The following is a 13217-nucleotide window of genomic DNA, read 5'->3' as shown; positions in this document are numbered from 1 at the left end:
CTTTTTCTCCTCATACAGTTAACCACTGATCCCAGAATGATTATTATTAATGGTTATGTTATTGCATCCTACATGTCATGATAACAGGCAACATCACACAGGACGGTGGATTCCATGAAGGTTATGGTCTTATAGATGCAGACTGACAAACGGCTGAAAGAAAGTTCAGTAAAAACTCTTATTGTACCATATTGAACAGTAGTAGTTCACTACACGTTTCTGTTCTGGGGCAGTTCGCTCTTGTTTCCTCAGGTGATTCTGGTGAGGCCGTTAGGTGCCCCAGGTCAGATTGTCCAGTAACTGCCCCACGTCCAGTGTTCAGGAGGTGATGGATGAGCTGTCCAGACATGGGGACTGTCGTCCTTTCAATCTTTTGTGTTAAGGACCAGATTGTGATTGATACATCATGCAGCCAGTTGCTCAACCTGCTTCCTGTTTGTGCACAATAAAAGCAAATACAGCTGCATCATCAGCAAACAAAATGATGTGGGTGGGAGGTAGAGTACCGGTAGCCATGTGTAGAAAGTGTGTAGAGCAGGGCGACACACCCCCGGTGCCCCTTTACCAGACGAGGTATGCTAATGCTAACATAGTGATTGGTTATTAGAAAGTCCAGGATCCAATGATGTGTCCAGGTCTACACAGTAGACTTTGGAAGTCTTAGATGTGTATTTTATGTTTTAAATGTCCCACTGGTTTGTGTAGCACATTTGTGTATGGACAGAGGAAGGTGGTGCCTTCTTGTAGTCAGTTATGGATTTAGATTTACCATGTATGAATCATACAGAATGATTAATGACGTTTCGTCTTTTAAACATATGTGTAGTGCTTTAACCTCGACATTATGGTAACATGGTTTAGTGTTAACCTAAACCCAAGTACTAACACCAGACCGTCGTCCATTCCAATCTCATTCCTGACCTGCACTTGATCTTAATACTCATCTTAACCTTAAACCAAAGTGCTAATCCCAAAGGCGTTAGGAGGGAAATGACATCAACATGCTGGACTTTGGTGTTTTTTTCCTCATGTTCTTTTAAGGCTTGGATGTGACAGCACACACACACACACACACACACACACACACACACACACACACACACACACACACACACACACACACACACACACACACACACACACACACACACACACACACACATAAATCTAATGCGCCCCCTCTCCCAGCAGCCTTATCGCAGCTTTGGAGGCTGATTGGAGGAGGCGGCAGTAATGACTGCAGGTCACAAGGTCGTAACCCTGTTATGATAACTAAACGCTGAGGTCACACGTGTAAACGGCAGCGAGCGCGGCCTGCTGATGATGCTTGATACCAGCAGGAAACGAGGCATCGGGAACAATGTGCTTTGTGCTGTTTTTAATCCTTTCATAGATGGAATTGTCTTTTTTTAGTTGCCAAATCTGACAATTGATTAACCTACAGTGTTTAAACCTCAAAATCTTTTGAAGAAGTTATGCCACTTTTTTTAGTGATGTCATTTTTTTTATTTTGGCGTCACAGGTTTTTATTTGATCTGTTTTGCTTTTTTTCATACTCGTACTGGATATTACAGACGTAAATGTATGTATCCGTTCAAAACTGCATGCGGTTTAGGTTATATGCAAAACTGCATTGGAGAGTTATTGTTTATTTCACAGCTAGTTCTTTTAGGGGGAGGATGGTTAGGTTGTAAATCTGGCATAATGCTGATTTTTGACTTTCCCCAAAGAGGACTGCTAGCCTGGCAGAAGGAAACAAGAATTATTCAATCAAACAGCTCTCCTTCCATATCCAGATTTGACTCCAGCTGCATAAAGCTGGCTACATAATCCTTTTATCAAAGCTTCTGATGGAATACTCTTATTGGAAATACCCGGTGAGAGAAATAATATTAAGGTCATTTCTATCTAGTTTATTTTCTCCTTTTAAAAAACCCACCTCTGCTTCCCATTTTTATCTTGAGACAATAATTACTTCAGGTTTGTGGATGAAGACCTAACTGCCGATTACGAATGTTCTGACCAGCGAGGGGATCTCGGTCCTCATCAGTAATAACAGAATCAAATTGTGCTCATTTTGTAAGAAGTGGCAGCTTCCCTGGGAAAGTGTGTTGGCAGCGGCGCTGTGGGGATCCTCGGTCAACCGGGTTGGAGGGAAAATGTAATATGGGTCGAGCGGTGCTGATGGCTGGTGGTAATATCTTTAAAGTGGAGATATGGAAGCTGTGAGAGCTGCTGTTCTGGCCTGTCAGCATTTACAGCTTCATATCTCTGCTCTCTGAAGCTCTGGGTGTCTAAGGTTTAGGTGGGCGTGTGCAGCCGGGATTTCTTTGAAACAATATTTCCTATAGGGGCAGAATTATTTGAATTCTTGAAGCTTGGTTCACTTTAGTACACTAAGTAGGTTCCAGGTGCCGATTTCTTGTGTGTGTGTGTTGAGTTGAATCAGCACATTGGTCCGACATGTTTTGGTTTAAATATACCAGCATCAGTCCAAAGCTCAGTTAGAACCCATATTAACTAAACGGCTGTAGAAACCCACTTATCATCCTTTAGGCTGCACCATAGTTTCTAATTTACCAAACATTTGAAATATTTGTTTTTTAAAACCATCCTCAGAAATGTTTCAATAAACGTACAGAAAAACAAAGGTCCGTCTCCACCACTTTTGCATAAGGATAAAAACATTAAAAAGCTTCAATTTTGGTTGGTCAATTTTGGTACGAATATCATTCTCTTGTCATTGTGTCATTATGATAAATAACTACAGCAGGGACTGCTCGTCTGATGGATGACTCTCTCTCTCTTTATTTTCACAGATTTGATGTGTAGGTTTAACATGACGCCTGCGTTCTTCTGTGCTAGTGTTTTTGTAGGATAGACCCCATCAGCCCCGTGACCTTTGTGAGGATGAAGCGGTTCACATGATGAGCGAGCATTTGTTGGCACAGAGATGTGAGTATAATGACCATGATAGACTTGTTTTAAAACACCTCTTATTTGATTTGCTGCTTTTTGGTTTTTCAATGTTTGAAGGCTCCCAGGAATAATGTTAAACTTCTCATTTAATTGACTTTTGATTAATCTTTGCTTTTAACCAGTCCGTGGTGCATTCAGGTGTAGAATCTGACTTATTTTACCATGACCCCCTTCCACTTAACAAGTACCTCCACTTTTATTTGTAGCTTCAATAATATTCACGTAACTAATTCAAAAAAACTTTCACTTTTCATCTGGTGCCATCATGAGGTTTTGTCTTGTTTTATGGATTAACAGGCAAAGAGTATTGAACAGTTATGTGAACATGTTGGCTATGGTCAACAGCTCAGTAGCTGCTGTAAATCAAGCAGATCTTCTTCATTTCAAAAATAAATAAATGAAGATATTTCTGCAGCGTGAGGATTGGAACCTTTTTCTGATTTCTGCCTGTGAAACATCAGCTTGATGATGGACACTTTTTATCACAGCATGTGACCTGGACTCTGAGGGCTCCTCTGGGTTCAGGAATAAACTGCCTCCTGTCCATTAGTCTCTCTGACCACAGTGGCCACGCAGCTTCCCAGACCACCACTATCATCCTCCCACGCACCGTAGTGCATGATCTGGTAATGGAAACAAGTCAGAGTTGACTGTTCCCTGGCTGTTCGGCTGCACACACACATTGTGTGTGTTACTGAGAAGGCAAAAGAGCTGCAGGACTCCAGTGTGTGTGCTTGTATGCGTCTGCAGACCTATAATTATCCTCCTGCGGAAAAACAAGTGCAGAGTGAGTGGTTCATTGTGGAAACTGGAATTATAGCCTGTGAGAGGACCGAACGCTCAGCGCTTTGTGTTGGCTAATGTTTTCAAGTTCAAGTTGAGTGGTGTGATTTGAGGCACGTTGATGTGCGATGCACGCACACGTACAGCGTCACATCTAATGTCTGAGTGTCTCCGCTAATTTGCCTCCTATGCAATCTGCTGAATATCCAACTTTGTTGTCTTGGAATGTGGCCCCGCTGCGTCGGCCCAGGGCAGGTGGTTATTAATACGACAGCACGCGCACAAGCAAACACACACTTTCTTTGGCAATCAAACACCTAATTTAGTTTGTTTTGATCAAGGTGTGCGACCCGGAGAGAGAGCGTGAGCTGCGGAGACAAGGAGAGTGAAAGAAAGAAAGAGACGGCAGCCTTTTCTTTCTGAGAGATCCCTGTGTCAGTCGTGTAAGAAAGCCGCCAAACCAATAATTTTGTCAAGTTCTTTTTTTAGCGGAGCGGGTGAAGCATCTTTGGATTGCCACATGTATAAAGGCAGCCCACATAAAGCCATTCACAGCACTGAATGAACACACCATCTGTGGGGCTTTCTTATTTCCTCTTCTCTTTTCTTCCCCTCCTTTTTCAAGCCTTGTAATCAAATTTGAGCAAAATCAAATGGCGGGAGGATAGAGGGAGAGCAGTGGGGGGGGAGGAGGGTTCAATGAAAGTACCTTTTGTTGGTCTGAAACGAGCAAGTAATTTACAAAATGCCCTCCCTTTGTGCAGGGGGCTAAGGGAAGAAAGAAATCAGTAGCTTTTAGAAGCTAGGCCTTGCGCTGCGACGGGCAAGATAATGAAAGCCGTCTTGTGTTTGTGGGCTAGAGAGCATTTCAAAGGCAGACCGGGCCCCGGCTCAGGGTTAGCTTGGCTGCTGGAAAAAAAACAAAAAACACAACACTCTCCTCTGTGTATGTGTGTGTTTGGCAAAGAGCGGCAAACGCGACGGCTGTGCCCGGCGTCTCTTGGCAGAGACACTCGGAGGAACAGGCAGAGCAACAGAGTTGTCAACGCTGAGGGCGACGAGGCAGGAGCGGCTGAGCTCTCACCTGTGCTCCTGTCACAGGTGCACGGGGCCGGCCCCGCATCCAGAGGTGCAACACCTCCGTAAGGGAGCGTGGAGATATGAAGGCGATGGAGCGTCCCGCAGTCATCACTGTGCAGGAGGATTACGAGGGGCAGAAGGAGGATTTCAGCTCTTTTCATTATCCCGGTCCTCTGCGAGGACGCCTGCACCTGAAGGACGCATGGAAACCTGTGGGAATCTGCTGGATTATTACCTGAGTGGCACAGAGCGATGTCATGGATTATTAAAGGTCAGTCCCTTCATTTGAATGAATTTAATGAATTACATGTCTGTTTCTGTTAACTACGCGTGTCTGAGAATAACAGTAGCTAAATGTTATTGACAGAATTCCATTCACATAGTTTGTAATCAGAGAGAAACTGACCGACTTTACCTGGAAAATCAATCGGTTTATTGTATCCAGCTCAGATGCTGTAAACGAGCCTGTTATTAGATGGCTTCAGACAACGTGTCATTAAAGTGTAGCCCGTTCTCTGTGGCCTGCAGATGGACCCTGGCTGACAGCTGGTACCTGGTGTGTCGTCCTGCAGCAGAGGCTGGTGAGTTCTGGGTTCTGGTTCCTACTTTCACTGTGAGATGCAGCTTTTGAATCTCTTTCCCACTGCGTTTGTCCTGGACAGTCCTCGTCTCTGAATGCACTCAGTTACACACTGCAGGTCCTACTTGTTCGTCTCCGTAGCTAAAGTAGGAATTCAGTTCTCAAACATAGATTAGGGTTGTTGTGTTCTGTGTGTGATGACCTTCAGTTTTTAATTTTTTAATTTGCGTTGCTCCTCTGTAACTCAGAGGTTAGAGTTCAACAGGAGCTCATATGTACAATAGTTAAAAAGGCAACACATGCAAATCTAAGTGTTAGTGTTGAAACTGCACAACGCTGTGATAAGAGTCAAATGCGTGTAAGTGCTTGTAAGAGTCACACATGGACCTGTTTAGGCGCATTGAGCTAATGAAGACTAGAAAAGAGCAGTCTTTTCCTTCTCTGAGCCTAGAATTTTGGAAGTGATGTTTTAGTGAAGTGAAGATGGTGATTTGATTATTTGAATAATTTTTGTCAAAACATGAGCGAAGTGGAGGAACTCGTTTACAGTGGCTTGTGGTGCTCAGTTGAAGTTGTGCTGCAATACACAGCATGCTAGTGTAGACTGGAAGGTTGTTGTCTTTGTGTTGCTGATGAGGAGGACGCATCCAAATGCTGCTGATGCCATGCTCAAAGGCCCCAGGCTGCAAAAAGGTTCCAAACCAGAACCACAGAATCACCCTGACGCCTAAATAGCTTCTGTTTCATTATTAACATGTTTTAGTTTGATTAAAACTTCCTGTCATTGTGTTTACACATTCACAACCAAAAGTACTTAACTGTAGTACTTGATCATTTTATGTAGTATTTAATAGATTTGATAAATGTAGTCATTACTTTAATTTAAGATCCACAGCAATGATACAACATCCATCCATCATCGGAACCACTTTACCCTCTTAAGGGGCGTGGTGGTGACTTGTTCACTCTGGACAGATCAAAGATTCATAAATTATTGATATATATTATATGTACATAGATTATTTGTCTTCATTACTGTTTACACATTAAACAGGAGTCCATCTTTAACCTCCATTTTATGATAGTTTTCATCACATATGTACTGTGTATATATATATATATATATATATATATATATACACAGTAGCTAAAAAAAGCTTCAGATGATGTTTTACCGTGTGCTAACGGAGCTGTACAGTGTGTGGTTGAGCTGGATTGGTGACAACTTGAAACAAGTTATTTGCACGTGAGTGAAGAAAACTCAGCTGAGCCATGGTCACTGCTGCATGTTTCTCAAGTTCTTTCTCATTCTCTAATTTAAAAAGTGACATATCTGAAGAGCCACAGTGGAGATTTAACAAGGGTCGGAGATAATTCAGCAATTTTTTGATTAAGCTTTTGCTTTGCTTTAACATGAGTGAAAAAGCTTTGCAGAGCATTCGTTTCTCTGAAGAAGATGAAACTAGTGAGTTTACAACAAATAATCCCTTTGAGAGTTGGACATGAAAAAGTGAGGAATCTTTGTTCAGCTATTAATCCAAACATTCCGATACACTTTATTACTGTACATATACATCAGTGTCTGGTAACAATCATGATCATCACACCTGTCAGTGACCACTAGATGACGACGTATAAACTATACAGGAGTGATTAGTGACTAGTTTATCAGTGTGTCAGTCCAATTATACAGAAGCAACAGTTCTCTGATGGTGTGACCACAATGACTTCACCACACGGTCACACAAATGTCCTCCTAAGGATTCGCTTCAGCATTTATTTACATTTATGTTCTTTCTTTTATTTTTTAAGGCCTCAAACTTTACTGTATGTGCCTTTAAATGCTTTTTGTTATAAATCGTTCTTTATCACTAAACTGAATTGATGCCTGTTAAGGTCTTGCTTTCTGTGATTGCACCCAGTAAAGCTATTAGAATAGTTTAACACTTTTTCACAAAGTGTATTCGAGCAACAATAAACAAGTCGCATTCAAATGAGCCGATTCCTCCGCTGGCGTGTTGAAATGTCAGGATTTGCACTAGAACAAATACTCTAATGGAACCGAATGGTTAATGAGCTATCTGTGTGCCACACGCCAACAGGCAGGGTCTCCGTGTGTCTGGAGGGTTACAGTCACTCAGTCATGCAGGACGCGTCGCTGCTTGGATTGTTACAAACAAACGTCGCTTCCCAATCAGCTGTGGGTGAGTCAGAGACAAAGAAGCACGTCTCTCCTGTGGTCGCGCCCTTTTTATAGTGTTTTCGACTACTCTGGACCCCACTGTAAGTAATAGCTCTTGTAATTGTTTTGTTTTTTTCAAGTCAAAATGCATATTTTGTCTTCAGCTTGTGTTGTATGCTAGATTAGATGCAGCACCTTACATTATAATATATGGCATTGGAAAACTTAACCAATAAGATAAAATACAACCTTAACACAGAATTAATGTTGGAGTGTAGGGGTCCTAACAGTTCATTTATATAAGGGACCGGCCAGCATCCTGTCTGGAAGTAGAAAATACATATTTCATCTTTATTTTCAGCTTCTGTGGTGTCATAAGTCATTGCGGGTTTGACTGTAGCAGCGCTGTCTCTATTAAATCTCATGGGCTATTAATTTCTGCTGGGTTAGCAGCGTGTTGACCCGTACAGGTCCCTGAGGACTCTCTAATAACAGCTAATGGGCTGTTAAAGTAGAGGGCGGAGCGTCTCCGCTCAGGGCCGCGCGCTCGGGGCTCACCGCCAATTACTTCTCATGGAACGGGAGAAGCCGAGCGCTGATTTGGCGTGTAGCGCGCGGGTGCGTGTGAAAGCACACCTGCCTGCGTGTGCGTCTGTCAGTCAGGGTCTTCTTCCACCCGGCGAGCTGCGTGCAGGCAGTCATTAGCAGCACAAGCCTGTCATTAAGCCCGTCAGTCCCTCTCCCCACCAGCTGACCTGCTGATTTGGACAGCTTCTGTACTTAACCCCCGAACCCCGATTCCACGGGTGACTCAACATGGTGTGTGTGTGTGTGTGTGTGTGTGTGTGTGTGTGTGTGTGTGTGTGTGTGTGTGTGTGTGTGTGTGTGTGTGTGTGTGTGTGTGTGTGTGTGTGTGTGTGTGTGTGTGTGTGTGTGTCATACAGTCATATATGCTCCTTTCCTTCAGGGCCGACTGTAATAACTGGATCGATTCAGTGCAGGTCTTTGAGAACACAGGGTTCGAACACCTGCAGATTATGCATCACAGCATATTCACACACATTTGAGTCGTACATGTTGTACTGAGTGTTTTTTGAGTTTTGATTACCAACTTTGTTTTGGTGCTTTTTTGAGATGCTGTGAACTTATTAATGACTGTTTTAGGCTCTGACGTTGGTGCAATGTTCAAGCCCATTATGTTGAGACACTGAGCAAACGTATTTTCTTTATCTTCAAAAGTTTGGAATATCTCTGTTTTTAAGTTGAAGCTTTCTGAACGGTGATAATTCTGCTTCTCTGTTTATAGTTGAGGTCACAGTTTATTTTATCAGGACGTGTTTTGACCATTCTCACCTTATGAATGAATCTAATGGTCCAAATTGTAGAACCATCTCTTGATATATTTCGTTACCATTCAGCTCCACCTGTGATGCTTTGACTTTGGTTTCATGGCTAGAATTTAATCCTGATTTGAATTTGTCAAACGCTGCAGAGTTACTTTGTTACTCCGGTTTGTGCTTTTGCGTATTAGCCTTTGAAAAGCTGCTGTGGTAATAACGTACATTCACCCTCCCTGAAGTTTTAAACAGGTGCGTGTTGGTCCCTTCATTTAAATTTCCACTAATACCTTCTGACTTCTCCACTGCCGGGATTAACCTTGCGCTATTTTGTCTTAGCAGCTGCTCGCTGTGACTCTCGCGAAGCCTCCCGAAGCCCTGCTCACTGCGATAGAAGCTGAAATTAGGCAGCTTTCTGCCCCAAAGCTGCTGCATTAAGACAGCCCTCACCTTGGACTTGGGGGAGTCGCACTAGCAGTACGGCTAATCCAGAAGCTAGCAAAGTCGATCAGTCAGACCTTAAGCTAACTAAAGCTACCTCCTTGCTGCCTTGTCTTCATGAGATAAGGTAATGAGGATACAGGGGGGTTAAGGTGCACCTACCCGGTCGCTGGTGCAATATGTAACTGACCTCCGTAAATACACCACAGTAGACGCTGAGGAACAGGGGGTATTGTCTTAGGACGATAAGGCGTGAGAGGCTTATGGAGCAGTATCAGTGGACAAAGATGGGGAGACTCTCATTAATACCTGCTATCTGGATGTGACACCTCAGCTTGGCCCCTGAGCAGGCTAGCAGGTGTTAATATTCCCTTTTGTCTTGTCCTGATAAGCTAATGAGAGCTATAGCAAGGGGCGATGAGCGTGTTAGGAGCTGCATTAGTGGACAGAGAGGAGGCGGCGACAGTGGAGCTGTTTAAAGCTCCCGGTTAGAGGCTGGAGCAGCTCATCTGAAGTCAGCAATGGCCTCGTAGCGATAACGTGGAAAAAATTTCACACCAACGACTGGTGGAGATCATTGGACAGGGCAGCATTCTTCCGATCTGTTGTGTATCTACGTTGTTTGGCCTGAAGTTCCGAGTCTGACTTATTCAAAGTCTTGAGGTATTTAATCAGCTGTTTGCTAATGACCTTATGAACATCTGTACATCAGTCAGCTACTGCCCCAACTTGGAGAAGGGCAGGTTTATTGTTAAAGTTCTGAGAAACACAATATTAAAGAATAAATTGCATACTTCTTTAACTTCTGGTTGTATTTAAAGTGTTCTTTGCTACTGACCTTAGCACCTTCCACCACCCACTTGGAAAAGGGCAGGTTTATTGTTAAAGTTTGATTTCCCCTTTTATTAGAAGTTTTCTATTATGCCAGCATTCCACAATAGCTGCCCCCTGAACCCTGCATGTGAAAATGCATTCCTCCAGTAAAGTTTGTGGCTTTTATTGAGGTTAGCGCGAAAGCTCCTAACCTTGACACTGTTGTTCTGTACGTTGGGTTCTGCCATGTTTCGTTATAGGCCCCACCGACTCAAGAACACTTGAAAAGCATCTTCTGCTTTTGCTGCATACTGTAGGTAGGAGGCCGAAGAAAGGAGCACATACAAATTAAGATATTAGTTATGTACTTTTAGATTTTTAAAGGACTCTGGCATTTCCATTACCTTGATCTTCTGTGGATGGGTTTATTCTTCCACGGTGTGCTTTATACATTCATATTCATGGTTCTAAACCTCTCCTCGTCGGTTTTTAAACTTCTCCTTAAGTCGGTGTGTGTCTACAAGTGAAGTATCAAGTTCCTGTACTCTTTTCTTCTGTACTTTTTTGTACTTTACAAGTACAGAACAAGTTAATTGCCATAAATGCTCTTATTCCAAAATGCTCTTATTACCTTTTTAGAATTTGCCACAGATAATATCTTTTTAAGGTTTTTTAAATAAAATAATAGATGTAATAGACTGTAGCAAATGTAGTAAAAAACAGTTTTATCACGTACCTTCATTTGATTTAGCTGCAGTAAAAGCACCACATGCTCATGTTGTAGCCATATTAAAATATTTATCCTGTCTTTCTCAGACACGTTCTCGCCAGGATCAGTGCTGCTTACATTAAATTCATTTAGTTTATATATTGTCCTACTTTTTGTTTCCGTATTTTACCTATTTGTATTACTATTTTTCCTGCATTATGTCCTTGGAGTGCTTTAGGTTTTCTGTATTTGTAATTGTAAGCCAATTAAATGTTGTAAATGTAAAAAAAGAAAAGTGAGAAATGAGCATCACAGACCAAATGATGAAGGAAGCAAATGATGGATGTGCAGAAGTAAAGTACATCACTGTGTTTGTGTTGCTTTGAGATTTTGAGCTGGATAAGAAACAGTGTGAATGTGCAATAGAGAGAGTGTGGATCTATAAGAAACGATGCAGATGATGAGCCGAGGATGAGGCGCTGCTAATCTTCTGTTATCCATCAAACAGCACGGTGACAGCATCACAATACACAGCCTGCAAAGTGGAGGCACACGCACACACACATGCACACACGCGCACACGCACACACACACGCACACACACGCGCACACACAAATACTGCATAAATTGTAAACATAATTTAATGTCATGGGAGTTTGTGACATGTTTAAATTAGTGCTGTTAATAAACGGTTTCTAAAGGGAACAGTTAAACATGCTTCCATATGTACACACACAGTTTCTATAGTCCAGGTTTTCAGCTGGAGTCTTTCATTTGAGTGCAATTACAGCGATATTTCAGCAACACACGTTACTTTGATAAATAGTTTTTTAGCCTTTTTATATACGAGTGTGTTTCTCATCATTTCTCTTAAGAAATGGTATTTGCAATAACGCGCCAGCTGTGAGGCTGAATAGACCTACCCCTAATATTGACTGAGACGTCTGTGGGCATACAGTTGTCTGCATGTTTGTGTGAGCCATTGGTTGTCGCTGATGGAAGTGAGTGTGTGCGAGCCTCTTGAGGCCTCAAGGCCTCTCGGCTATCTCATACACACATGTAAAGGCACACAGAGCCGCACACGCACATCGACTGGCACCCTGCTCTGCTTTTAGGGCCATTACTGTCAAACAGCTGTTACCACGTCAAGAGAAGTGGTGGTGATGGGATAGAGCGAAGGAGGGAGAGAGGCTGAGGGATAAATGGTCAGGGCCAATAGATAGATGGATGGATAATTGGGTGTAGAGGAAAAAAGGAGGGGTGCGAGGGATGAAGTGGTGGATGGATGAATAGTGTGGAGGGGGGCGGCTGAAGGCCTGGGCTAGGCCTCCTCTAAGTGAAGACAGATTGATGTGGGTGTCAGAGAGGACTCCAGAGAGGAACAGCCCTTTATTTGACAGTCAATTATCAGATAGACCCAGTGGCCTCGCAGTCCACGGCCGTCACCCTTATACAGTACGCAAGTGGGTTTCAAACACTGGCTCTGCACCCAGAGGTGGGCGCCGAGTCAAGATTAGATGATGTCCAAAGAGAAACATTATGGTTTCAATTGCCAAAGGTACTTTAAGTGAACTAAGTTTTTATCTGTAGGTTTTTGTCAGTAATGTCTAGCATTTACGTCACAGTAATATGCTTTACAAATGCCTTCATGAGACCCTTGTTTTGGTCAGATAGGACACATATCAACATATATTCAATAATATACATATAAACATACATAATGAAAATACTGCACCACAACTAAGATGTGCAGTTGACAGCAGGTAGAATGACACATTCATTCACAGTATCTTAGTTTTTTTAGTTGAAAAGCAGATTTTTCCATTCAGTCAGTTTTTTAATATTTTTTATAAGTCATGCTGACGCCCTTGAACAGAAGCATAATGAGAAGCTAATATCTCTGGCATCATCGTTTTTAGCCCTTGTGTTTTGTGTTCAGAACCTCTGTTTTGTAAACTTACTCGGTTTAGCTTTCAGTTTTCCAATCACAGCTGCCCGAAGCATCATCTCACTGGGAATCGTTGCCTCTTAAATATTAGTCATTAAATTGGGTAAATTGTGATTAATGCTACATCTGCGTATAGAGTTTAAATGTAATGATACCTGACATATTGTATACTGCTTTACATCTGTGATAGTCCATACAACAACCTTTAATTTCTTGTTGTGACTCCACCAGAGGTGTGACTGAGGTTCAGCTTTAGTCTTTGTGTGATGAACGGGGACTTGTCCCAGCTGTAACCTGCCTCTCACCACATGACACGTACGCCCTCACGGCCCCTAACAGACAAATCCGCTGGGATAATGGATGG

General features: G+C 42.6%; 1 protein-coding gene across 5 annotated transcripts in view; it reads left to right on the top strand.

The window, feature by feature from the left end:
- The window catches only part of LOC114853799 (transcription factor Sox-2-like), a 191967-nt gene that overhangs the window by 2634 nt on the left and 176116 nt on the right, over positions 1-13217 (top strand). For 2 of the 5 annotated variants that reach the window (XR_008694628.1, XR_008694629.1), the window contains exons 2-4: positions 2866-2955; positions 4104-5113; positions 5371-5423. The gene's annotated coding sequence lies outside the window, so the exon portion shown is untranslated. Of the gene's footprint in view, positions 1-2865; positions 2956-4103; positions 5114-5370; positions 5424-7524; positions 12643-13217 lie in introns of those variants that run through there. The other 3 variants (XM_055508586.1, XM_055508585.1, XR_008694630.1) reach the window with 2 other exon arrangements.

This window comes from Betta splendens, chromosome 4, assembly GCF_900634795.4.
Source record: "Betta splendens chromosome 4, fBetSpl5.4, whole genome shotgun sequence".
NCBI lineage: Eukaryota > Metazoa > Chordata > Actinopteri > Anabantiformes > Osphronemidae > Betta > Betta splendens.
The sequence above is the reverse complement of the archived record's forward strand: the minus strand, read 5'-3'. Positions and strand labels throughout refer to the sequence as shown.